This window comes from Panthera uncia, chromosome B1 (genome assembly GCF_023721935.1).
Source record: "Panthera uncia isolate 11264 chromosome B1, Puncia_PCG_1.0, whole genome shotgun sequence".
Lineage (NCBI taxonomy): Eukaryota > Metazoa > Chordata > Mammalia > Carnivora > Felidae > Panthera > Panthera uncia.
The window spans coordinates 128,565,115-128,589,605 of record NC_064811.1 but is presented as its reverse complement, the minus strand read 5'-3'; the positions used below and the strand labels follow the sequence as shown (position 1 = coordinate 128,589,605).

The window sequence follows — 24,491 nt, the reverse complement described above, 5'->3', positions numbered from 1 at the left end:
GAACTTCCTGTTGGAATCCTGGGTATTTCCTAGCGTGTAGAGGAGGGGTGTTACTTTAGAAAACTATCCTTCCCTACTAAAAAAAAAAGAAAGAAAGAAAGAAAGAAAGAAAGAAAGAAAGAAAGAAAAAGAGAAGAGAAGAAAAAAATGGCAGTGGCACAGAAACACCAACTGACTGAATTAAGCCAGTTCATCCTCCCAGCCATCTCCAGGTCCATCACCTGCTGTTGGGATTTATGCAGTTTTAATGATTGTTTTAAGCTTCCCAAATGGACAGTCAGAATAGGGAACGCTGCCCAAAGGAAAGGTAAACACCGAGGAATTAACTATGGTCCACGTGCTCCTCCTGTGGGGAGGCTGTCCGCACTCCGCCAGCTGTGAGGGACCCAAGAGACACTCTCTGGGGCCAGTGGTCCTCCGTGAAACCAGCTTCCACTTTGGGGCAGTGTCGCCGTCCAGAGAGGGTCGGAGAAGGCCTGTCGTGACATGCAGTTCCAGTCAAAGACAGCAGGTAATGTTTCTTGTCAACACTCTTTTAAAAAAAAAAATTTTTTTTTTATTACATTTATTTTTGAGAGACAGAGACAGAGCACAAGTGGGGAGGGGCAGAGAGAGAGGGAGACACAGAATCCCAAGCGGGCTCCAGGCTCTGAGCTGTCAGTAGAATCCGACCTGACCTTGAGATCAAGACCTGACCCATCTGAGGCTTAACGTACTGAGCCACCCAGGCTCCTCTTGCAAACACTCATCTTAAGGAGATTTTAAGGGTCAGGGAAATCCTCTAGAACAACTTTTTCCGCAGTTGAAGACCAGGAAGCCGTGGAAAGGAAGGCTTGGCTGCTCTGTGGCAGCCGGCTCGGAACCGAGGCGAGAGGAGCCGTTGTAAACATTGCCATAGCTCATCGTGGCAAAACAGAGGATGAGCCCGCAGGGCCCGGAAGGATTTGACATATCCTGTCCCTCAGGGTTTTTGTGGGAGGGTTGGGGGTTGGGGAACGGTTTTATTTTCTTTCAGACTTAGGTAACTTGGATGGTGGTTGAGGGAAGGCAGAGAAATCAAGATCTCCATTTACAAAAGAAATTTAGAGCCTGGGAAGGCGGCTTGGGAGTGGTGGCTACCACACTTCACTGACCACGCTACACCCCCTCCCTGGCGGGGCGCCCTCCCTGGCTGGCGTCCCCTTGAGGGGGAACACCCTCAAGCTGAGCCCCTGCCAGGAGCCCGCCCCAGCCTCTCGCTGAGGAACAAGCAAGATGGCCGCCGCCGCCACTTCCGCGCACGCGGAGGGGAAAGCCACACATTTCCGGGCAGAATTCCTGACGGTGCTCTGGGAACGCCGGGTGGGAGTAGGTAAGAAAAAGTGGGTAAAAAACCAACGGTTTTCTCCCTTTGCCTCCCCATTTATGTATGAACCCACAGCGTGGGGATTCCCAACAGACTTCTACCGCCATAGCTCTTCCCCCCCCCCCCCCCGCCCCTCCTGAAAGTTAGTAGATGTGAGCCAAGTTTTCTCTCTTCTTTCCCTGGAGAAAACTGAAAAAAGGCCTGTGTCCTGCATTTTAAAACATCTGGTGGGGCCATCAGGAGAGAAAAAACGCAAAGGCTGTGTATAATTTAACTTACCTTTTGGGATAGTTTTTATTACAATTACACTCTTGGATACACAAAAAAGTTTGGCATTTCCCCCATTAGTTAATGGGTTCGGAATTTTATTAATCAATGTCTAAATGTTCATAAAATAATGCCACCTTTTAAAACCAGGGGCAAGGACCATTTCCAAATGCTTCCAGTCAGAAGGAATAATATTAAAATGCAGGTTGCATATGTGCTAAAACCAGTCTTTGGGGAGTGGGGCATAAGCTCTCAATTATCCCAGCCACCTCCAGAACCATAGATCAAGGCCAGAAACGTACCCTAGGCCTGAGGACCGGGCCTGCAGAGCCCTCAGGCAGCCACGCTGAACGCCTGCCTCACTTCCTTCCACCCAAGCCCTACTCAAAACCCACATCTAGGCTAGCCATGACAACAGTGGGTCACCAGTCACTGGCTTCTAGGGAGTGTGTTGATGCTCAGTGTCATGTGGTTCTCCCTAGAGATCACATGCTGTCCTCTGGGTGCTAGCAAAGTTTAAAGTTCTTCTTACATCTTCCCTTTTTTCAGAGTACTTATTCCCTCTATCATTGAGCACGACTATTTATGTCAGCTTCTCCCACTGGTTGGTAAAATTAATGAGAGCAGTAACCATGTTTGTTTTGCTCACATTTAATATCAAGCACCCAGCACAAACCCTGATACATAGTTGATGATTAATAAATAGTTAATAAATACCCAGTGATTCCACTCCTAGGTAAACACCAAAGAGAAATGAGTGTATTTGTCCTTAAAATATCATGGATGCAAATGTTCACAACAGATCTGTTCTTAATAGCCCCAAACTGAAAACAACCCAGATGCCCACCAGTAGTGGAAAGGATAAATGGAATGTGGAGTATTTGTGCAGTGAAATGCCTAAGAATAAAAAAAAAGAACCTACTACTCCATTCGACAACACAATATTGAAACATAATAAGCCCCCAAAATGTGTGATTGCATGTATATTAAAGTTCAAAACCAAACAGAACAAATCTACAATGGCAGAACTGAGACTAATAGTTACTTCTGCAGGGGGATGGATGGCTGTAAGCGGTTGGGCAGGTGCCAGGGGTGTTGACTGGGAAGAGTCCAGAATTGCTTGAAGAGCTAGAAGTCCTTCCTTCAGACTGAGATGCAACAGATGCTGAATTTTCCCCCATTGAGAATGATAAGTACTGAAGGAAAGCTATGGTTTAGGGCTCTGCCTAAGTATTTGGCCTAATTAATTGCCCTATAAAAAGAGAAAGCTCCATGAAAGCAGTGACTTGTCCTTGTTCATCCTGAATCCCAGCATCTAGAAGAGGGCCCATCAAAGAACGAAAGTATTACATAATGAAGTAAAACTTTGGACCCTTCTACCTTCCATGACCATGCTTCTCTCCCTGGTGCTCCCAACCAGTGCCCTGTTATGCTCATTCAGCCCGTGAGAACCTGCTGGGCCTGGAGGGCCAGCTGCTACCTCCAGCCAGTGTGTCTAAATGGCACATCTCAGATTCCTACCTTTAGCCAGTTCTTTCTCCTGGGCTTCATCTTTCTCTTCCACACTCTCCCACTTACCCAGACTTGATGCTTCAGCTACCTTTAACATTGCCCTCTCCTTCACATAGCAAGCCAAAGCCCATCTCATGCATCTGTTCTCTCTTTTCAGTTCCTACCACTATCATCCTAGCTTAGGCCTTGATTACTTCAAGAAATACCCCTCAGGAGGCTCCAATCCATAGTTACCTCCAGATCAATCTTCCTTGAGCATAGTTTGAGTCCTGGCACTGTCCACAAACTTTCAAAGGCTTCCCACTGCCTATCAGGTAGACATCATATTCCTTGGCCTGGCACTGAATGTTTTCTAAAAACAAGCTTTGGTGCACTTGGGTGGCTCAGCTGGTTAAGGATCCAACTCTTGATTTCAGCTCAGGTCATGATCTCATGGTTCATGAGTTTCAGCCCTGTATCAGGCTCTGTGCTGGCGGTGTCGAGCCTGCTTGGGGTTCTCTCTCTCCCTCTGCTCCTCCCCAATGTGTTCTCTCTCTCTCTCTCCCTCTCCCCTTCCCTCTCTCTCAAAATAAAGAAACTTAAAAAAAATAAAAATAAAAAATAAAAACAGACCTCAAAATACAGTTGACCCTTGAACCACATGGGGGTCATGGGCACCATGCAGTCAGAAACCTACATGTAATTTTTGACTCCCCAAAACTCAATTATAAATAGCCTACTATTGACTGGAAGTTTTAGCAATAACATAAATAGTTGATTAACATATATTGTGTATGTTATGTGTATTATTACTGTATTCTTACCATAAAGTAAGCTAGAGGAAAGAAAATGTTATTAAGAAAATCCTAAAGGGAGCGCCTGGGTGGCTCAGTTGGTTAAACGCACGACTCTTGATTTTGGCTCAGGTCATGATCTCAACGGTTCATGAGATTGAGCCCCAGTGTCAGGCTTCACACTGGGTGTGGAGCCTGCTTACAATTCTCTCTCTCTCTCTCTCTCTCTCTCTTTTTCCTCTGCCTCTCCCCAGCTTGTGCTCTTGCTCCCTCTCTCAAAAAAAAAAAAAATCCTAAAAAAGAGAAAATACATTTACAGTACTCTACTGCACTTATCAATACCATAGTTTTTGTCATCTGTTTACAAGATGAATCATCTGTTAGTACCTACATCAGTATTGTCTTATATGATACCTTTATGTTTATACTATATATCAAGAATGAAAAGATAATGTGACAAAGAAATTCATATTTATAGGTATCATGGTTTATGCTTTGATAATGAAGAAGCAGTATTATGATTGCTTTATGGCAGGCGAGTGTAATCAATATGATTGCTTCATGCTAGCCTATCTAATACACTAACGGATTAATCATTATAAAATTTTTATGGCATACAGTATTATAGTCATATTTATAATGGATAATTAGAAACACTTTTATATTTAATTTTAAAAACCACTTACCTTTGATGATAGGCTGATACACAGTTTCTCCAATTACAAGAGTGAGAGAGATATACTGTGAGGCAATGTAATTCTTTGAAACACAGTACATCTCTCTCACCCTTGTAATTGTCAATTTTATATTAAATATCACTCAGCTTATGCCTATGTAAGGATAGACTATCCACTTCCATACAAGTCATGTACATAATGTTCTACAGGACAAATACTCAAGTGATGATGATAATGACATTTTTGCTATATAGTTCTTAGGTTTTTACATGAAGATGCTCACACACATACACAACAGATAGGTTTATTAATTGTATGTCATTATGATTATTTACAATTCATTAAGTGGAAGTGGATCACCATAAATTTCTTCATCCTTATTGTCTTCACGTTGAATAGGGTGACAAGGAGGAAGAAGATGATTGGTCTTGCTGTTTCTAGGGTGGCAGAGATGGAGGAGGTGAAAGAGGAGGCAGGAGAGGCAAACACACTTTATGTAACTTTACAGAAATACGTCATAATTTCTACCTGACCTTTTTCCTTTTTCATTTCTCTAGAAATGTTTCTATACAGTACCAATCCTTCTCCCACTGTTTGCTTTAGTTTCACTGCCCATATCATGTCCTAAAAGAAGTCAATAGCAGTCTTGAATAATCAGAACCTGTCTACCAGATTGTCTATGTCAATTTGTTTTCTGGCACTGCTTCTGTGTCTTCCTCCTCATCGTCTGGCTGTGGTTCTGAATCACTCATCTCCATCAATTCATCCTCTGGTAATTCCTCTAGCATGGTCAGAAATCTACAATCAATTAGCTCTTGAATTTCTACAAGATCCATATCTTGAAACCCTTCACACCTTCCTCCTCCTCCTCTTCTTCCTCCTCCTCTGTCTCTTCCATTCCTCTGCCCCCTCCTCCTCCTCCTCCTCTTTTTTTTTTTTTTTTTTTTTTTTATTTTACCATATCCACAATCTCTTTCATGATTTCCTTGATTGGCTCTGCTGTAAATGCTGTGAAGTCATGCACAACATCTGGACACAGTTTTCTCCAGCAGGAATTTATTGTTTTGGGCTTGATGGCTTTCACGGATTTTTTCTGTAACAATGATGGCATCTTCAATGGTGTAGTCCTTCCAGACTTTCATGATATTCTATAAGGGTTCTCTTCCCTAGCGTTGACAATCCTTTCCATAGAGTACCATGTGCAATGATCCTTAAAAGTCCTTATGACCCCCTAATCTAGGGGCTGAATTAGAGACATTGTCTTTGAAGGCAAGTAGACCACTCCAACACCTTTGGTGCCAAACTCATGGTATTCTGGGTGGCCAGGGGCACTGTCCAATATCAAAAGAATTTTATTTTATTTTTTTTATATGAAATTTATTGTCAAACTGGTTTCCATACAACACCCAGTGCTCATCCTAACAGGTGCCCTCCTCAATACCCCTCACCCACCCTCCCCACCCTCCCACCCCCCATCAACCCTCAGTTTGTTCTCAGTTTTTTAAGAGTCTCTTATATTTTGGCTCCCTCCCTCTCTAACCTTTCAAAAGAATTTTAAAAGGCAGTCCCCTACTGGCAAGACACTTCCTGACTTCAGGGACAAAGCATCAATGGAACCAATCCAGAAAATGGGTTCTTACTCTCCAGGATTTCTTACTGTACAAACAAAAGACTGGCAGCTAATGTTTATTTTTCTCTTTCAAGGCTCAGGAGTTAGTACTTTCGTAGATAAGGGCAGTGCTGATCACAAACCTGACTGCATTTGTACAAAACAGTAGAGTTAGCCTGTCCCTTCCTGCCTTAAATCCTGGTGTTCGCTTCTCTTCCTTACTAATATATGACCTTTGAGTCATTTTTTTCCAGAATAGGGTACTTTTGTCTGCATTAAAGACCGGTTTAGGCAGATATCCTTTCTCCTCACTGATTTTTTAAGGGCTTCTGGGAATTCATCTCCTGCTTCTTGGTCAGAAGAACCTGCTTTCCCTGTTCTCTTGACATTTTTTTAAACCAAACCCCTCTCTCAAATGATTAAATCATCCTTTATTGGCATTTGATCCTCCATCTTCTTTTTGCTTTAAGTTGTCATGTAATGACTTTGCTTTCTAAAAATCATATTAGAGTCCATGGGTGTGCCTTTCTTATAGCAATCCTGCACCCACATAAAAGCTGTCTTTTCAATATGAGACAAAAAGGTCTTTCACAAAAAGTGCAAGACTTTCATTCCTGATGGCATAGTTCAAGTTGCAGCGATAGCTTCATGAAATTTCCTTCCCCGCCCCCCCATAGTGGTCCTTATGCTGGATTCATTTATCTTGAAATGGTGGGCCACCACAGCTGCAGACTTCAATCTATGGTGTGTATCAAACAATTCCACTAGGTTTTTTTGGTTTGTTTTTTTTTTTTTTTTTGCAATGTCATGATTTCTCTTTGTTTCTCTTTGTTTCTTCCAGATCACCAGTGGCGCTTCATATAGGTCCCGTGGTGTTATTCATTGTTTACAGTATTGCACTTAAACTGATGCAAAATGCATGAGAACTGTCAGAGATCACTTTTTACTGTGGTACGCAATGTCCTGGAGAGATGAACTGCTCGCGTGGAGCATATGCAGTTACGACTCAATACTTCATCTTTATGTTTGTTTACACTTCTCTCCAATGCACCTGGTGCCGGGTAAGCTCTGTGTTTGTGAGCATAGTTTAGGTAACTTTAAACTTGATAAAATAGACTAGTATCTACATATATTTTAGGCACTTGTGACATACCTAGCTTTTTCCTAATTTTTTTTTTGATATTTCTAAGAAAGGCTACATGGTTCATCTGTGAATTTTTTCAAATTAGTGCAGAATTCCAAAAAATTTTCTGTTTTATTTATTGAAAAAAAATCAGTGTATAAGCTGATCCGCTCAGTTTAAATCCATGTTGTTGAAGCATCAACTGTACCTTTTTAATCTTTATCTCCCATTACTCCTTTACACACACTCTATATTTAAGTCAAACTGAACAATCTGAATTCCTCAAATAAATGTGGTGGTTTCCTCCCCTCCCCTCCATCTTTGCTCATGGCTTTCCCTCACCTGTGAACACCTTCCACTTTTCTCTCTCCACCTTGTCCCCTCCCCCTGTAGCACCATTAGTTCGATTTGTAATCCTGATCAGCCTTCAAAACACCCATCCCACATGTTGCCTCTCTCATGCATACTGCTGAAATTCCTAGATGTTTACCCCCAGCTCCTGCTCTCAATCACTTTTAAAAATCTCTTTGTGTTATTCTTATGGTACTTACTGTATGCTGTCTTATACTGACTTAAACTACAAGCTCATTTAGGACAGAGTACAGGTCTTATACTCCTCTTTCAACCCACACAATATTTATCTTGCCCTCACATTAATATTGATTAAAAGAACAAATGCATGAAAGAAAGAAAATCAACCCTTAATTAGCTTTTATATTGAATAAGACTGCATAAATTGTTTTATACTTAGATGTAAATGACTGTTCAAAGGATTATATACACAAAGATTTTTTTTTTAATGTTTATTTATTTTTGACAAAGAGAGAGACAGAGCATGAGCAGGGGAGGGGCAGAGAGAGAGGGAGACACAGAATCCGAAGCAGGCTCCAGGCTCTGAGCTGTCAGCACAGAGCCTGATGGGGGGCTCGAACTCAAAAACTATGAGATCTGAGCTGTCAGCACAGAGCCCAGCGCGGGGCTCGAACTCACGGACCGCGAGATCATGACCTCAGCCAAAGTCGGACAGTCAACTGAGCCACCCAGGCGCCCCTATACACAAAGATCTTTTAACCGTAATTGGAAAAAACCATTAAACGAAAGAGTGGCTGTAATGATGGAATTTCATCTATGCAGTGTTGAGCTTCTTCATCTCTGCAGAGCTTTGTGGCGTACCTCAAATCAGATGAAGAACTCTTCTGCTTTGGACAAAATCAGTCTTAAGGACTGGCTAGGCCTGGATGTTTCAGGGTTTCCAGGAGGTGTTTGTCTCCCACGTAGCCAGGTGCAACCTTACAATACCACTCATCTCCAAACAAGACTCACTGCCATACTCTCTGCCACGCACTAATGTGTAGCTTTGGGAAAGTGACCAACTTGCCTGAAGCTTGGTTTCCTTATCTGTCAAACAGGACTGATAATCCCACTTTGCCAGATGCTTATGAGGAAAAGCGATCCAATGCAGGCAAGTAGGAGGTGCCAGGGTAGCCTTTAGCGGTACTGTTTCTATTTGACCCTCTACCATAGCAGGCACCCTTGTGGTTCTCTCTGGCTCCATATGGCTTTGGCAGGAAAAGGTAATCTGCCTCTCTCGCTCTCTGGACACTGAAGGGAGGTGTTCTAACCTTTTCCCCAGTCCTTGTGGGACGTTATAATAGGAGGAGGTTTGAGGCAGGCTCCTTGATCCTTATGAATTCTTTCACCTCTGAATTCACTAGGACCAAAAGAGCTTTTCCCAGGAAGGAGAAAAACATCCCAGGCTGTTGAAATAAACATGGGATCATCTCAGATGCCCATGGGATCATCCAGAGGAAATCATCATAGGGGAGGGAGACTGAAGAGATCTTGTGGCAGAGGCTTCAGGACAACACAGGGTCACAGGGTCAAGCACACAAAGTGAGAAAAGGGAAATGTATGTGCCAGTTCCTTTTGATGAATACATACTATTAGCACCAGGAGCAAACACGCACACATGCACATTAAAAATACCAAAAAACAAATGCAAAATTTTCCCTTGGAAAGAATTATAGTCTCTGGCAGAAAACCATGAAGTAAATCGTGAGGGGCCAGGCCTGTCCTGGCCCGTTTTTGCTCAGACACTCCATACATGAAAGCTACTGCTCACTCGTCAGGCCAGAACCCCCGGCCAGGCCTTCTGCTCTCTTTGGCTCTCCTCAGGGAGGATTCAGTCCCACTGCCAATTGGCAGTAAATCCGAACAAATTGGCAGGGTCCCACCTTCCTTTAAGTGAATGCATGTGCACCTCTCAAACTCACAGAGGATACCCATTAGCCTGGTCCCCTGCCCCTTTCAGCAAGGTAAGATGGGCCTTCCACCAATGCTGACAGAGCCTAACTCTTACCGCTGGTCATCCCCTGAGGAGCAGGAAAAAGACCTGTGCTCCCCAAGTCCCTGTACATATAAAGACTTTCTGTTCAAGGAGTCAAATGCTGGCTCTTTACCACACATTGGATTTTCCCTATACATTTCTGTGGCTGTGTGCTATGTCCAAAGTTGAGAGAAGTTGGTAGAGCTTAAAAGCCCCCCAAAACTTAGCCAGTGAGCATGAATCGAAGCATGCTCCAGGGAACACAGCCCAGAAAAAATTGTTAATTTAATCTCGGTTGAAAACTCAGTCTGACCACAGTCATCTTGAGTCTAAAATGGATCAGCTAAGAAACAACGAAGATTCATCCTATGGGCACCCAGCTGGAATTCTGTCACTGCCTGGTGATGGGGAAAGTGGACTGTCTGTACTGTCTGCTTGGGAGTACTTGACCCAAAATGGGCAAGCAAGGCCTGAAGTTTGACTGAGGAGTTGAAGAATTTACACTTGGCTCTCTTCCTTTCTGAGGGGCTTCTCTCTCCTTTGGTATGTTTTCTTCTTTGTCACATTCTCTCCCCCACCCCAGTTTAGGGAAACTCTTCAAAACAGTGGATTTCCTATCTGATAATTCTATTTAGCCCTTTGAGAAATGTTGGAAAGGGGATCAATACACAAGCATGTGTCAGCCAGGGTGGGCTAAGGTTGATGGACGGCAAGGTGAGGGCGGCAGACTTCCTGTGTCCCTCCCTCTCCCTCCTAAATAGTTGTCCATCAAGGAGTTGGAAAAAAAAAAAAGGTAGTAAGTGACAAATGTTTAAGGACAGTGGAGAAAGTTTGGAAATCCTTCCACAGAGAGTGGGAAATAATAGCAACCAGAAGGCTGCTGGGGAGTGCGAAGTGCCCAGCTGTGATCCGAGGCCACCTACATGAAGAGGTGTAGATTGCTGCCCATCTATGTGCAGGGCTGTGTGGCTTGCTCCAGCTGCTGTTGGCAACCTGGGTCTAAACATGGACCAAACAGGCGTGATCAAGGCCAGACTGGAGAGTCTAAGGGTCGGTGAGTCAGAGAAGAGAAGGTCATGAAAGGAGAGGGATCCAGCTCATGGGCAAACCAGCAAGTCTGCAGAAGAGGGAACTAAAGGCAGGAGGCAACTGCAGGATAGAACATTCAGGCCTCAGGGGACCAAGGAACATTCTGTAGGTCCCAGCTCAGACTCTGTCTTCTCTGTGGGGCTCTGCCTGAACAAAGATGCCAAAAGGATCTGCTGAGCTCAGGGAGCCTGGAATCCTTGAGTCTGATCTCACTTGGTCTTTAGCATACTCTGGAGGCCTCCCCATTGCACACCGGGTTCAGTTCCTTCTCCACAAAGCACATATTCTTTTGCTTCACTTAATCCTCACACACAAGGTTGGGAGGAGAGGCAGGGAGCAGACTGGAAGAGACAGGAAAGACAGAGCTATGGAAGGCAGGGGTGGGAAGGATGGTGCTATATGGCTTTCTTTCTTTTTTTTTCCCCCAATACCTTGATGGACAACTATTTAGGAGGGAGAGGGAGGGATACAGGAGGTCTGCCACCCTCATCTTGCTGTCCATCGACCTTAGCTCAGGCCACCAAGTAAGGACAAGAGGAGGCCGGCCAGCCAGCAGGCAGTCCAGCCTCTGCTCTCCTCACTTCCCAGCCCCATCCCTCCCTCTGGGAAGAAAAGAAGAGAAGGGCTGCACTTCTGCCCCTTACTCCCACCTTCTGTACCTGCCGCATCGGGCAGTGAATGCTGTGTTTCATACCCATGACACAGAGGCTCTGCAGCACCAGCAAGCCCTCCCCAGGGACTCAGGGCCAAATTTGGTTGTGGTCTGTCCACACACCACTTACGTTCTTTCAGGGGATAAACAAAACAAGCGCTGTGGGTTTCAATTATTTTTTCTGTGTTAATTTTTGAAAACTGACACATAGCACATCTGAGGAAATGCTCAGTAAAACTAAAATGCCATTTGAATGCGATATCTGGTTCCCTGGCTATACTAAACTCGGCTTCGTCTTGCTGATATTTCTGCTTGGCCAGCCTGAGTGTCCTTGGCACTAATGTCTCACCTGAATTGGCCAGTTGATGAAGGTCTAGGGAATTGTGCACTTATTACAGAGGGTTTTGGAACAAAATTGGGGAAATCTTTTGGAAGGCAATTTGATGATCCTGTTCACATGTTCACCTTGTATAACCATCAATTCCACCTCTAGGAATTCATTCTAGAGAAACATGCAAGGATTTATGAATAAAAAAGCAGAAAAGGTATTTATAAAAGCAGAAAAATGTTAAGAAGTAGAAGTAGAAATTTAGTTGGATGAGTTATAGCACAAAGGAATATCTCTAAACCATTAACAATTATATATTACTATGTATCACAAAAAGATGTTCATGATACAGGGGGTAAATAAAGTGGTTACCAACGGTATGATCCTATTTTGGTGAAATAGATAGGAAAACAAATAGGAAGGGAGGAAAGGAAGGAAAAAGTCTAAAGGATATACATCTTAAAATGCTTCTTTGAGTGGTAATTTGACTCTTTCTTTATGCTTATTGTATTTTATAAATGTTCCTTATAAAGTGTTACTTTAATTAGAGGGAAAAATCATGCTACTTAGGCACACACACCTTGTTAGCTCCACTGACTGTCTGAGACCAGATAAGTATGGACTAGCCCCTGCTGAGGGCCCTGGGGGACAGGCTTCATGTCCTCTGTGGCTGGAGCACATTCCGGTGCTGCTTACCCACCCCACCATTCCACAAAGCCAGGCAGCACCAGGTGATGGCAGGAAAGAAGAGCATGGACAGCAGGACGGTAGGATGCCTGGCCATTCAGGTTCTCCTGTTGTAAGCATAGGCAGCATGTGACCCAAACCAAACCTTGGTTATAGAATGTTTTTGGTTTCAGAGCCCAAAATACTGAATCTACAGGAAAAGGAGAAAGTCCTGATGGGCTATGCTGCCCCTAAGTAGGTTATTTCAATCTATAGCTTTACATTCTTGGTCAAAATAGTTTAAACATTTGCTTCCTATTGAGGAAGGGTGGTCATGTGCTGTCCAAATGGTGCTAGGTTGCTAAGTGTCATAGAGCATGGAGCTGAGAGAGCCAGGAGGGCTGCAGGTCGTGGCAGCACCAGCTGCGTGATATTGGCATCTCAATTGATCATCCAGGCTTCACTAATAACCTGTATATTAGTCCATACTTTTCACACTGAGGAGCTCCGTGGTTCAGTGGAGGTACAGGCGGTGGGGGGAGCTCTAGTGGAGGCCAAGAAGAAGCCACACGTGCAGCACCCTGGTCCCCTTGCCCCAGTATAACCAGGGCAGCTCTACTCTTTCTCTTTTATATCTTAAGGTTCCAAGGTAAGATTTCATCAGAATTCTGCTATAATAAGCTTGAAAACCACCAGTCTAATAATGCAACTCTGATATTCTTTGTAACAAAGTATCACCCCTAAGCACAGTGACTTACCAGTATTTTTCAGTTGAGGCAGTCACTGATATCACCTGGACCTTTTTTCCAGTTGTCAGTGTGATTTATTTATCCACATTTGGCCATATTTGGGTACAGCCTCAGAAATAAGATTCAAGTATTCACCAGGCAAGGATGTGTTATTAACTCATCTTCCCACAAAGAGAGTGAAAAATCCATGAAACTGGCATATTTACAAGGCACCTGGCACCAATTTGTCCTGGCCCCGGGTAAGTAGCTTCATGCAAGAGTGCTTAAAAGTGAAGTAGAGCTATTTTGGGCTCTTTGCTTGGGTTTTATTGGGCATTTTCTTTCCAAATGAGGAAATGGTTCATTGCTCTATTCTCCATGGTACCTGCTATTTCACAATGGTGATGTCTATGTCTGTGCATATATACCGTCATGCAATGCCCTTTGGTGGTGGATGTCTGCATTTTAGAAGTGCACTGAACAAGGGAGAATATATGCCAAACTTTATTTCTCAAAATGAAAGCGACCAAAGCAGAACTTTCAAAGCTATCTCATTCTTTGATTAAACAAGATTAAAAATTCTCTACATTCCTGGAAATAAGGAGAGAGGTGAGAGGAGCAGGAAGACAAGAGGAGAAGAGGGGAGGAGGGAGCAAGAAAGAAGAGTAGAAGATAAAGAAATTAAAATTCATTTATTTTGGAACAAGATTTTTAATCTCAAGTACACTAGATTTCAGTTCTGGATGGGCTGGAGAATTCTTAGCTTAAGTTTCCATCAACTTTAAAAGCAAAACCATCTATGGGAACCATGCATGGGGACCTAGATTTGACTGCATTTTGCTCTCATCTCTTGTGTAGTGTTGGTGGTGACCATGAGGAGCATGAAAGTCATGTTGACAGAATCCCAAGCAACTTTTCCAAAACAAAACAAAACAAAAACCCTCACCTTTATCTCCCCTCCAACACACACTAGATTGGTAACTGCTCATGGTGTCATGCTGAACTCCCTCTCCCCACCCATCATGTCCATCCTGCCCAGGCAGTGGTAAAAGTCTGGGAAGACTCTCTGAGAGCCATGCCTGGGATGGACTGGCCTCCCACTAACATGACCAACAGAAATCTAACCCCCTACATTAGAATGTGAGGAGACTGGGAGTTTCCTGTAGTTACAGAGGATTTATATTGAGTTTCAATTAAGATGACTATTGCCTATATTCAGCTTTCACAAAAAGCTGAATGTTTTATTAAGAAACATCTCCGTACCTCTACGGAAAGGCTTTGAAGGATGATAATTTTTTCCAGTTATAGCCACTTTTATAACACAGTGCAGAGAAAAAAAGGCGACTTCAGGATAGGTTTGGGTTTGCACTAGGAAGAGATGCACCAGGAAGAGACTAGATCTGGATTCCATAGTACACCTACTGGCAATAATCATAAAGCTAACATGTGTTGCTTTATGGCAACATGTGTTGCTTTAACATGGCACCATTTTGAGAAACATCTCTGAGGCCCCTCACCTAAACTAGCTCGTTAATCCTCACAACTCCTCAAGTATGGTAGGTCCTGTCAGTGTCCTTATTTTACACAGGAGGTTGGGTAACTTGCCCAGTCACACAGCTAGGAAGTGGTAAGCAAGACTGAACCTGGCACTCAGGTATGAGAACCTAGGATTGAACCCACTATACTCTACCACCTTCTTTCAAAAATGAATGAGATTGGTTCTGCCTTTGAAAGAAAGTACTATCAAGTGGAGGAAGGAAGAAGCAAACCTGATCACATACTGTATGGGGAGTGGGACAACGCTGACTGGCTCAGTGCAGAAGTACAACATCATAGTTCTGAACTGAAGCATTTCCACTGTAGGGAGGCATAAAAACACAGCGACCAGCAGAGCATCTATTTGGTTCCGGGAACTGAATAGAAAGTCAAATATTTTACCTAAGTGCCTTATTTATTTTCTGCATTCCTTCATTGCAGTATTTATATCTCTGGTTACAGTTGCATCAAAACCTGGCAAAATTTGGCTTATCTTTGAGTAAGGAAAGAATGGAAACTTCCCATCAGAGAGCAGCTATAAAACGAGAGATGCTCCCAAGCTGTGGCTTTCCCTTAACCAAGACCATTCCTATTTGTCAGGTTTTTGACCCATCTGTATGACCATGGTGATATCATTCTGACACTCTGGAAAGCAGCATATATCATGTGTGATATATTCTGTTGAAGAAATATATTAATAGTGCAGGGGATCTGATAGCCAAATATGCCATTAGCAGAGATTAATTCATTGTTTTATCTTAATGCTATTCATTGTCACCTTGCCAGAATGGGACACTAAAGGAAATGGGGGAAGATGAGGCAAGACAGATTTGGACTGAAGAACTTCTGAGCTGAAGGGAATACTAGAGCGAGCTATTTAGTGAGAAGGACTGAGGTGGGTGATCAAAACTGGAGCAGGGCAGGGGTACCCTGAGAAACAAGGGCACCCTGTGGCAGTCATACACTAGGGAGCCATAGGGTTGAGCCTGGCACAGAGGCACCCAGACCAAAATGGAGTGGACAGGAGCACTCTGGAAACATTTTACTCTTTTCTATTGGGTATACTTCTTGAAATCATTAAGGAGGTGGGGAGAGAAGGAATGGATTACTTACATATACAAGTCTTCCTTCAAATGAGAAGTAAAGAAAAAATATGAGTTCTAAGATGACACCATGATTCATTCCCAAGAAAAGAGAAGGTGAAAAGTGACCATGACAACTAAGGTGGCTTCTTTTAGCTTTCCTTGGCTGGAAGAATCTGCCTGGACCCGTATTACATGACAGAGTAAACCTGGACTTCCCAGGGTCACAGCAGGATATACACAACCATGGCCTTGGTCCCGAGCCCTAGAAACAAAGAAAGGCAGAAACCTGTCAATGGTCAGAGCTTTCCTGTGAAGGAGTAGTAATAGGTGGAAGACATGTGAGGGGACAGTGGAAGTCATTTATTTAAAAATAGAAGTCTGGGTACAAACTCACTTCTGGGCTCCATGGAACCTGGGCTATTCTTAGAGGAGAGGTGGGAGTGAAGAAATCATAAAAACATTCTCTCACAGGTAACCTGCCAACATGGATTTGTGCCCAGGCCCCAGTCCCATCCTGGAAGAAGATATGATAGACATATCTTGTTGAACCCCATGTCCAACTACTTTATTCAAGTGAAATCAAATTAAGGTGGATATCAAAGGCATCTTCAGGCTAAAATAAGGAGGAGTGTTTAGAACATGGTAAAAATACTACCCTAGTATGAAATAGGGGAGGGAGCAGTAACCCCCCTGTTGCCTAGAAGCAAAAGGCAGACAGAACTGTGTTTAAATCCTGGCTCTACCAGTTATTAACTGTGTGATTGTAGGCAACTTATGCAACCTCTCTGAGCCTCAGTTTCCCCATAAGTAAAATGGACATAAACCTTAGAATCTATCTCAATGGGTTCTTGTGAGGATTAATTAAGATAAGGCACAAGGTCTGGCACTTATTAAGTATTTCTGTGAATGGGGGCTTTTATATAAAGTGTATACAGGAGACCAGGGGTCCATGTGTCATCCAACTCCCCCCGCAACAGCTTTTCTGCTGGGTTACCATCCACACCCAAGATTCACTCAAATCGTGGGTCCTGGGGCATCACTCCTACTTGCTGTAGCCAAAGGACAGCTCCTCCTGATAGTTACCTCCATCTGTGCAGATCATGCTATTCTCAGGCCTGTGCACAGGACTCCAAACTTGCCAAGAGGTTGGATAGTTTCAGTGTCAGTGAAACCATTCCTACTAAAAAAGTTTGGCCAACCTGTCAAAGACTTGCTGTCTAGGCTGGCAAATACATATGGTGTACTGGCAACCCACAGATTCCCTTTGGCCAGTCGACTTTTCCTTGGTGACAAAGCAAGATCGAATCCTCAAGATGGAAGTGTCATCCAAAAATGTGAGAAGGAATATAGAACAAATTCAAAGTTTTCTTCCTCTCTCTCTCTTTGCTTGAACATTGAGGTACTATTTATATATAGTAAACTTTATCCTTTTTAGGGTATACAGTTCTATGAATTTTGATAATTGTCTTCAGTCATATAACCAACATCACAATCAAGATACCAAGTTTTTCCATTACCCTTAAGCCCATTTGTATTCAACACCTTCAACTCCTAACAATCACTGCTAATTTCTTTGTCTTTCCTCAGAACATCATTTACAGAATCCTACAGTCTGGAGCCTTTTGTGTCTTGCTTCTTACATTTATCATAGTGCTCTTAAGATTCACTTATGCAGTTGCATTTTTCAGTACCTCGTACGTTTTTGTGGCTGAGTATATTCCATTGTATGGACGTTGCTACAATCTGTGTGACCATTCACTACTTCATAAACACTTAAGTTGTTTCCAGATTTAGGCAACTATGAATAAAGCCAATAAAAACATTCACATACAGGTTTATATGGAGACATACCTTTTCATTTCTTTTGAGTAAATATCTAGGTATGGGATTTCTGGATCATATGGTAAGTGTGTTTAATTTTATAGGAAACTTAATAAGCTATTTTTTGAGAGAGAGAGAGAGAGAGAGAGAGAGAGAGAGAGAGGGAGAGAGGGAGAGAATGTGAGTGGGGGAGAGGGGCAGAGGGAGGGATAGACAGTCTTAAGCAGTCTCCACACTCAGAGCAGAGCCTGATGCCAGGCTCCATCTCAAGTCCCTGGGATCATGACCTGAGTCAAAATCAAGAGTCAGATACTCAACCAACTGAGCCACCCAGGGGCCCCTGAGCTATTTTCAAAGTAGCTGTAACATTTTGCGTTCCTGTCAGTTGCTCGCTCTGCTTCCTTGTCAGCACCTGGTGGGTTTTTTTTGGTTTTTTTTTTTTGAGCCATTCTAATAGCTGTGTCATGGTACCTCTTAGTTTTCAATTTGTATTTTACTATGATTAGTGATATTTAGCACCTGTTCATGTGCATATTTGGCCTTTCATATTTCTTTCTTAATAAATCTGTTTAAATCTTTTGCCAATTTTTTTATATTGGATTGATTTCTTTTTCACGAGAGCGTTTTTTTGTTTGTTTTTTTTTTTTCCTATAGATTCTGGATCAGTCCTCTTTTAGGTATGTTTTTTGCAAACTTTTTCTTTCCATTTTTAGTCATGTCTTTTAATAAGAAGTTTTAAATTTCTATAAAGTTCAGTTTATCAATATTTCCTTTTATGGTTTGTCCTTTTTATATACTATCTAAAAAAATATTTGCCTAATCCAAAGTCACAAACATTTTCTTTATGTTTGTCTAGAAGTTTTATAGTTTTTGTTTTACATTAGTTCTATGATTTGTTTGATGTTAATTTTATATATAATATGAGGTGTAGACAAGGTTCATTTTTTCTTGCATATGGCTGCCAAATTTTCTTGGCATCGGTTGTTAGAGACTGTCCTTTCCCTATTGATCATATATGTGTAGATATATTTCTAGACTGTACTGCACCACATTCAACTATGTGCCTATACTTTTGCCAATACCAGTCTTGAATACCGTATCTTTATAGTAACTGAGGTATCCTGAATCCTCCAATTTGCCTTGGCTTCTCATCCTTTTTTATTTTCCACATACACTTTAGAACCAACTTGTGTATTTCTAGGAAAAACATGCTGAAATTTTGATTGAGATGATATTGCATCTATAAACTAATTTGGGTAGAAAATTGACATCTTGACAATACTGAGTCATCCAATTCATGAATCCAGATATATTTCTACATTTATTTAGGCCTTTTTGTACATAGTTTGTTAGAATTATCCCTGAAAGTATTATTTCATGATTTGGGTTGTTATTGTTAATGTTGTTTGGGGTGCTATTGTAAATTATACTGTTTTTTTATTTCAATTTCTAATTATGCCTCGCTAGTATATAGAAGTACAACTGATTTTAATATAGTGGATTTGTATCCTGAAACTTAGCTAAATTCATTTATTGGATACAATATCATTTTTCTCAATCGTTTGAGATTTTATATGTAAACAATTATGTCACCTAAGAATAAAGCATTTTATTGCTTCCTTTCCAATATGAATTCCTTTTATTTCCTTTTCTTGTTGCACAGACTAGAATCTCTAGTACAAAATTGAATACAGTGGTGAGAGCAGACATCCCTGCCTTGACAATCTTAGGTGAAAATATTCAGTCTTTTATTATTAAGTATGATGTTACCTATAGATTTTCTGTAGGTGCTCTTTACCAGGTTGGGGAAGTGCCCTTCTATTTCCCATTTGTTGAGAATATTTATCATGAATAAATGTTGAATTTCATTAAGTTCTTTTCCTGCATCTATCAAGATTATCATATGCTTCTTGTTTTCTAGGTTGTTGAAGTACATTAATTTTCAAACATCAAACCAACCTTGCATTTCTGAGATGAATCCCATTTGGTCATGATGTATTGTTATTTTAATATATTATTGGATTCAATTTATTATTTTTTAAAGGTTTTTTTTATATTTGTGAGAGAAATTGGTCTGTAGTTTTCTTATAATATCTTTCTCTGGTTTATGACACCCGAGTAGTGCTGGTTTCACATAACAAACCAGGAGAGTCAGTTCCAAGTGGGTTTTCAGTACTATCAGAGATCGGAGAGGGAATTCCAAGATCTGACCCTAACCTGTGTGCCTTTCCTTTAGCGTTCTCTTATCTGCAGTTCTAAAGTTGGAAAAACTGTCACGTCTGTTTGGTGAACTTCAGCAATTGAAGAGAAATGAAGGTTGATTTTCAAATGACCATTAAGAGGCAAAGAAATAAATTGTCACAGTTATAGGATCTTTTCTTCTGAGTAACAAGGAGACTGTGCCACTTATATAATGGCTGGTATAAGTCTTTACTGACAAAGTGGTTTTTGTTCAGGGCCTTGGTTACCATAAGTAAGGATCATTAGAGAAGCAGTCCTTATTCAATGATTACAACTCTCCAAAAAAGAAAATGAAATGAAGTGCCAATATTCCCATTAAGTTTTCACTTTGTCTGGGTATTTAGATGAGAATGTGTTTTCCCCATGCTGAGGAAGTACATTTCAAAGATTCACATTTCTACAGATGATACCATAGATCAGTGCTATACAAAAAGATTTTCTGTGGTGATGGAAATGCTCCATATTTGTGATGCCCAATAAGGTAGTCACTAGCCATATGTAGCTACTGAGCACCCGAATGTGACTTGTGTGACTAAAAAACTAAATTTTAACTGTATTTAATTTTTTAAATGTAAATTTAAATAACCACATGTAGCTAGTGAATAACAAATTGGACAGCGTGGTTGTAGAGTGCCAATATTCGCTCTTGAAAACTTTTAGAAAGAATAGTTGTCACTAAAGAAAGAGACAGAAAGACTTGGGAACAAGTTGTACAGCTAGAAATGTAAGGTTTAGTGGACAGCCTGCAGATGAAACTTACATCAAATTGCAGAGCAATAGAGTCTCAATTCTTAAATCAATTATATTCTGATTTATTTTGGTATTATTAGTATCAGGCTAACAAAAGGACGAGGTTGACAATGGATAGCAACATGATTGGTTTTCTTTGGAAATAGATGTTCTGATGGTGTTGTGTATTTTTTTATACATATACTCTATAGGAGGCAGCCAACTGAATATTCATTGTGGCTCCTCTGAGGTTTGATTCCTACACATTGAATAAATGTTTTCACTCTTAGGGTTGGTAGCATGAATTTCTGAGCTTTAGATCACCAATAGAAGATTCAAAAAGGAATCAAACTTCATTTTTGATTTTTGGTTCTTGTAATTTAATTTTATATTCTACCTTTCTCTTTCTTTCTTTCTCTCTCCCTCTCTCTCTCTCTCTCTCTCTCTCTCTCTCTTCCTTCCTTCCTTCCTTCCTTCTTAATTACAACTAGTTTGGTGGTTTATTTTTATTTCTTTTTTATTTGACTATAATTGACAATGTTCCATTAGTTTCAGGTATACAACATAGTGATTTAACAACTGTATATGCTATGCTATGCTCACCTCATGTGTAATAACTAAGATAGATGAGGGGAACACTTAAAAATAAATGGCATGCTTTGGAGTGGCATTGAGCTTGACTCCATTTTTATGCATTTCTCAAAGGACCTTTTATGTTAAATCACTTACTTGCTATCAGAGATACTCACAGTGAACACAACTTAGAGATTCATCAAAATGACAAAACTGAGAGTCTCCAGGGCAGGAAAAGGTCACCAGACTCTGTACAGCGCTTGATCTGTTTGAGTCTTTAACAAATGCTCTCAGGATGGTGATGCCTTTGTTCTCCTCTATTCTGGTGGAAATGATTTAGTGAATGCTCTGCACCTTTTTCTCCCTTCAATGCCACCCTTGACCCCTCACCCCCACCCTTTCACATTAGATCTTTTTGCTTCACTGGCCTTTCCGGATGAGGAAGAGTCTCACCAAATCAAGAATGCACCTTTTCAGAAGAGGTCAATTAGTCCTGGGGAGTAATGAGGACTAAGCTGCCCTCTCCACTTTGACCATTGATTTAAACACTATTCACAGGCTCCAGGGTGCTAGTGAGGCAACGCTCTGGAAACTGATGAGGGACTCCATCTCCATTCCCATAACCCATGCCCAGTCACCCCAGAGAATCAGCCACCAGCCATAGCTCCCTCCCACCCAGCTACATGGTAACCAAAACAAGCCCCTTCTGTGTACACTTTCTGTAGCGTGTAATTGCCAACTGGTGAAAGAGATGAATAGAAAGGAAATGTATTGAGAGAGCTTTGACAGAATTTTCGTAACAAGGGTTAGGAGGCCCTAACTCCACATGCCAAGAAGCAAACTTTATGGCATGGCCCATGTCTGGAGGCTGAACAGTGCCAGGATGTGCTCCATACAGAAACTAGTACCTTCACCAGTGCCACACACACTACATAGGCCAGCATGGGCTTCCTGAAACCAGTGACTCTCAGAATTAGAAGACCTCGGAGATTCTTGGAGTTTTACCCATTCACAACATGAAGATTCCCTCTTCAAATCCTCTACAAGTGGCCACCCTAAGACACCATTATTTTCCCAAAATAGATTCAAATTGAACCAAATAATTCATGAGCTATCATACTTTCCTTGATTCTATCATTTCTGCTCCACGTTAAATTTCCCTGACTCTGAATTGTGCTTCATAAGGCATGATTTTGAGGTTATTCCCTGTTCTGGTCACTCTTATAGTCAAGTCCAGTTAGGATACTGAAGCTCAGCTACATCTATACAGATGTCTTCATTGGCTTCTAAATGTTTTATCTGAGGTTAGCAGAGTGGGGTCAAAGGTGTGTGAAGAGTGGGGAGGTGGGAGGTCAGGGGAAGAGGAAGTGGCAGTAGGTTTAATCTATCTCTGAAGCAGCATTGGGTTAGGGTAGGAGTGCATGGAGGCAGGAACAAGGCTTTTCACTGTTAAAGACTTCAGTCTTAGAAATAATTGTGTAACAATGGAATACTACGTGGCAATGAGAAAGAATGAAATATGGCCTTTTGTAGCAACGTGGATGGAACTGGAGAGTGTGATGCTAAGTGAAATAAGCCATACAGAGAAAGACAGATACCATATGGTTTCACTCTTATGTGGATCCTGAGAAACTTAACAGAAACCCATGGGGGAGGGGAAGAAAAAAAAAAAAAAAGAGGTTAGAGTGGGAGACAGCCAAAGCATAAGAGACTGTTAAAAACTGAGAACAAACTGAGGGTTGATGGGGGGTGGGAGGGAGGGCAGGGTGGGGGATGGGTATTGAGGAGGGCACCTTTTGGGATGAGCACTGGGTGTTGTATGGAAACCAATTTGACAATAAATTTCATATATTGGGAAAAAAAAGAAATAATTGTGTAATTTTTGAGCATCTATAAGGAACCATACAAGGCATTTCACATACAGTAATCCTAACAAGAAAGTAAGCCTTACTATTCCCACTTTGTAATGAAAGTTTGAGGCTCATAGAGATTAAATGATTTGCCCAAAGTCATATAGCTAATAAGTGGCAAATACAACTATATTACTCCAAAATTTCTCACTTAGAATTATTTCTCCTGGGCCAATGCCACATCTTAGAATTATGCAACCTCTTGGGGTCCAGATGTTTTCTGTTTTGACCTTTCAGATCTGTCCAGTCACTCCTGTTTGGGTCTGACTTTACTGAGTTCAGCCCACCACCTGCTATGACCTTCAATTCTTTCTTGATTCCTTCTGACTTGCCTGCTCGGAACTTGGATATCTTCCTGATCCCACAAACTAGCCTCAATGCCTAGTTCTCCCCTCATTGTTACATGTGCACATACTCTTCAGCTCCCCCAAGAGAAAGGGAGATTCCAGTCCCCTGAATCACTGAGTCGCAAGTTCTGAGAAATGATACACTTGGTGATCAGAGAAGAAATTTATCTCTTTAGACCTAGGCCTCCAAATGCCACTAGATAAATTTCAAATTCTTCAAATATTTGTAAATCTTGCTAAAAGTTCACAAATTCCTTTTTGTGTGTGATTTTTCCCAAAGAATCTAGTGTCCCATGGATGTTTCCTGAATTGTCAGAGAAAGAAAAAATGGAACGAGCATCCAGTTGTTTAAAGGCTCATTTAGTTGGCTTTCAGCTTAGCTCATACTAAAATGACATAGCTTGAGTCAAATCTCCAGAGACCATTTTTAAGCAATTCTGCTTATAATGCAATTCAGTTGACTGAGAGCCATTAGAGAGTTCACATCAAAAATCCACTGAGGCTGAACATGGACACGGTACTCTTATGGAAGAAACTGGTTCTCATGAACTGGAGAATACTTCATACTTTTAACAATTGTTTATGAACTAGAGCCCCATGTGGTCCAGTCTCTGTAAGCTATAGCATTCAAGTAAATACAGTCCAACAAGTATAAGTAATTAAAAGCAATTCCAATGTTTTCTTGAACATTTTAAACCATGTCAAAGAGAATCAATTTATAACCCACAGTGGTGTTGCTGAAAGCCTCTTTCTCTATTATTTCCCTCTCAGGATCAGTCATATTCCCAACTTTCCCAAAGCCTTTCCCTATATATTTCATTCTCAACCTCCAATCCCCAAATCTACCCCTAAAAACAAGTTGGCATGGACTTCCTCTTTTCTCTTGTTATCCCCCCTCTCCAGAGCTCTTTTGGGAACTCATGGGAACCTGCTCTGTGTTCATACATATGCAGTCCCACAGTCCAAGGTTGTTAACACTGTAGGGCAAAACTTGACTAACGGAGGATAGGAGGTGATTAATAAATGTTCCCTTATTTCTTCCTCCCACTGATTTCATAAGCATTTCACATCTGCCCTAAAGAGGTAGTTTGTGAGATACTTAGTATCCTTTAATAAATTCCTTTGTTTTTGCTTGAAGTAGTCAGAGTAAATTA

General features: G+C 41.5%; 1 long non-coding RNA gene across 1 annotated transcript; it reads left to right on the top strand.

Moving 5' to 3' along the window:
• The first annotated feature begins 568 nt into the window (after positions 1 to 568).
• LOC125923791 (uncharacterized) lies at positions 569 to 20,110 on the top strand. Its single transcript, XR_007458163.1, has 4 exons — positions 569 to 1,351; positions 7,025 to 7,244; positions 18,192 to 18,214; positions 19,774 to 20,110. It is a non-coding gene; the product is annotated as an uncharacterized LOC125923791 (long non-coding RNA).
• Positions 20,111 to 24,491: the final 4,381 nt, after the last annotated feature.